This window comes from Octodon degus, unplaced genomic scaffold (genome assembly GCF_000260255.1).
Source record: "Octodon degus isolate 3935 unplaced genomic scaffold, OctDeg1.0 scaffold00729, whole genome shotgun sequence".
NCBI lineage: Eukaryota > Metazoa > Chordata > Mammalia > Rodentia > Octodontidae > Octodon > Octodon degus.
The window spans coordinates 6,166-9,872 of NW_004525305.1; the positions used below are offsets into that span (position 1 = coordinate 6,166).

The 3,707-nt window shown below is 41.3% G+C and overlaps 1 pseudogene; it reads left to right on the forward strand.

Moving 5' to 3' along the window:
• The first annotated feature begins 1,117 nt into the window (after positions 1-1,117).
• On the forward strand, positions 1,118-1,537 carry LOC101584668 (annotated as a pseudogene).
• The last annotated feature ends 2,170 nt before the right edge of the window (positions 1,538-3,707 follow it).

Genomic DNA, 3,707 nt, shown 5'->3' on the forward strand with positions numbered 1-3,707 from the left:
CTGGCATGTGGTGCTGGGGGATCGAACCGCGGTCCCTGTGCTTTGCCAAGCTTGTTTCAAGTAGGTGCTTTAGACCACTGAGCCATCTCTCCAGCCCCTGGATTTACTTTATATACCTCGTTTTTATACTTTCCTGCTGGATAGTTAAGACAAAGATATACCAAGACCTATATACCCAGAAATTTATGGAATAAGGATTTTTTTTTGCTCCGAATGCCTTCAGGGCAGGTTTGGCTGGCTTGAATTGTGGGGATCGAACCACAGCAACCTGAGCCTGACTGCTTTGTTGAAGCAGCCACTTAAAGAACTGAGCTAAGGGGAAGACCCCGGAACAGGTATTTTTCATCAAATATTGATATATTAAACTTTAAATCCCTACAGAGTATGAGGAAAAATTTTTTTAATATTTTTAAAAATATGAATAAACAATTACATATTTTACACAGAAATTTAGAGGGCCTGGGCTTGGGTGGTTCTCAGGAGTGTCTTATGCAGTAAAAAGCAGCAATGAGAACACAAGATATTATTTCCTGAGCACCCTTATCCCCCAGAATCAATGGTTGTTGAGTGAATTAGAGAAGTACCTGATAGTCATTTGGACAGTGGAAAACCAGTGGGCAGGCAGAACAGACATTTTATTTTAAAGGGCTTGGGTCAGCAGCAGAACAGCTCCAGGATCACTTCATTGCCAATGTCTTTGAGTGAAATGAGGGAAGTGATGTCCAGTCAGAGTAAACAGCCGGCAGTCAGACAGTAGACTGGGGCAATTCTGCTGAGAAGTAGGATCTGGGACCACCCTGACTTCATTTGTGTGACCAGGAAAGTCAATCTTAGCCTTAGCTATGAAGGACTTGAAACAGTGCCTTGTCCTATGATCAGTGGCACAGCAAGCAGAAGGCACTGGCTGCCTATCAGAAAACATCAGCATCCCAGTATTAGAACCAACATGTTAAAGGGGTCGCTGGTATGGTAAAGATCAGCCCTGCACTCAGCAGTTATTCTATTGCAGGTTTGGTGGAACTTGTCTTGTCTGGTGGAGTTTTCTATTGGTGTTCTTGGGATTGTGGTCTTTGCTATATCTTTCTAAAATATCTTTCAGAGCAACACCAGATCCAAGATGGCGGTCAGCAGGAGGCTGATGAAGGGGATTGAAGAGATCCGCAAATGTGGAATGAAAAATTTCCATAACATCCAGGTTGATGAAGCTAATTTATTGACTTGTCAAGGGTTTATTGTTTCTGACAACCCTCCATACGCTAAGGGAGCCTTTAGAATTGAAATCAACTTTCCAGCTGAGTATCCATTCAAACTGCCAAAGATCACATTTAAAACAAAGATCTATCACCCAAACATTGGTGGAAAAAGGCAAGTTTCCCTGCCAGTAATTAGTGCTGAGAACTGGAAGCCAGCAACTAAGACCAACCAAGCAATCCAGTCCCTCACAGCACTGGTGAATGACCCCCAGCCTGATCACCTGCTCTGGGCTGACCTAGCTGACAAACACTCTAAGGACCGCAAAAAAAAAAAAAATCTGTAAGAATGCTAAAGAGTTTAAAAAGAAATATGGGGAAAAGCAACCTGTGGACTGAAATCTGCCACAAATGATTCCAGCTAGTGTGAGCAGAGACCCTGCGCAGTGCATTCAGACATCCCACAAAGCAGGACTCTGGAAAATTGACATGTGCCACCACCTGGCATTCACTTGTGGCAGTTACAAACTTTCTACAGTTTTCTTAATGAAAAGTGATCTAGTAACCTGTAAAGAAAGGATTAAAGATTTCGGATATTCTAGTTCTACTTTCTTTGTTTTAAAAATCACTGCTTCAATCCACTTCAAAAGCATGGTGTTTCTTTCCTTGTCCAAATTTACCCAAAATCTTCAAGTTACATTTAACCCATAAGATTAAAAAATGGTTGTGGTTCCCCTTCTTCTGTGCCCTTGCAACTCCTACTCTCTCTGCATTCAAATTATCTTTCATGGATCGCTTCCTAAGACCCAGGTTCCATCTTTTCTGCAAGGTAGAAGAAATGGCTCTGGTGATTTTTCTTCTCCCACATCACACTGCCCTGCATGGGAGGTGATTCAAATTCTGATGTCAGTCTATAATGCCCTTTAAAAAAAAAAAATTACAGGCCGGGGAGACGGCTCAGTAGAATAAGCACTTGCCTGACAAGCTCAAGGGCCTGAGTTCAATCCCCAGTTCCAGAAAAAAAAAATTGCAAGACTTTTAGGGCCAGGGAGATGACTCAGTAGGATAAGTGCTTGACTGGCAAATGCAAGGATCTGAGTTCAATCCCCAGTTCCGGGAAAAAAAAAAAAAACTTAAAAAAAAATTACAAACTAAGCAACAAATCTCCTACCCCATCCTGCAAAAAAGCCCTGCAAAACAAGGCCCACCCAGCTCTTCTATAAAATTCTGGCTCATGTTTCCACAACAGTGTGGATTCAGTGGTCAACCCCTGCTGTTTGTTACATGATTGAACTGCAGCCTTACCTGGCCTATGTAGGGAAACTGTCAGTGCCAGGTTTGGTGACTGTGGAAGGAAGGCTAACCAGCTGAGGACACTGCTTGCGACATGTTGATGAATTTCTCATTAAAAAGGCTCTAGAGGCCAAGATTTGGCACCTTTCCTGCAGTCATATTTGCAGATCCACTGGTCAGCACAGGCAGAGCAGAAGCCAGAATACCCATTTCAAATGCCAAGCTTGTTCATCCCTGATCTCCATTCAGGACATGTTACAGAGCTCTGCAACTCCTCCCTCTATAGCAGCCCCACCACACCCCTCCCTTGGCACAATTTGGCCCTCTGTGGAATTGGAATAGGATGGACTTGACTTTGAATCTGACATCAGTCTGTGCTTGTTGGGGTGCCAGCTGGCCGCTTTCTTTCAACACAGTTGGTGGCCCAGCCCAGGAACAAGACGGCCTCTTCCCTTTGGACTCAGTCTTTGCAGAGTCAAGCTCCACTTGAAGCTCACTCCATAATACCCTTCAATGTGTTTTATACTGTCTTGATTTTTTTATAGAAATAAAAATTGACATTAGAATTTTAAAAAATTAAAATAAAATAAAAAATCTTCCAAAATATTTTTAAAACTTGATTTCATGGTCCTGAATTTCTTCAGGTGTTTTCTTTCATGGAAGTATCATACTTGTCCTCTGATTCTGAAAGATGATTTTGCAGGGTATATCAATCAGGGTTGGAAGTTATTTTCTTTCAGAACATGAAATACTTCTCTCTAACCTCTCCTGGATTTAAGAAATTATGTGAAGAATTCTGTTCTGATTCTGATAGGTTTTCCCTCATAAATGACTTTTTCATTAATTTATTTTAAGTGGAATAGAAAAATAATAAATAAGATATTAGAAATGATACACAATTTTTAAAAAATCAAGATGATATATCATAGGGATATATGTGTGCCCATGTTTACTGAAGCACAATTTGTGATAGCCAAATCTTGGAAACAACCAAGATGCCCATCACCTGAAGAATGATTGAAGAAGATGTGCTATTTTTACACAATGGAGTAATTCTCAGCTATTAAGAATGATAGGGGCCAGGGAGATGGCTCAGTAGGATAAGCGCTTGACTGGCAAACGCAAGGATCTGAGTTCAATCCCCGGTTCCGCAAAAATAAATAAATAAATAAATAAATGGTCATCTTTTATTAAAAAAAGGGGGGGGCATGGCCCTAGCTCAGG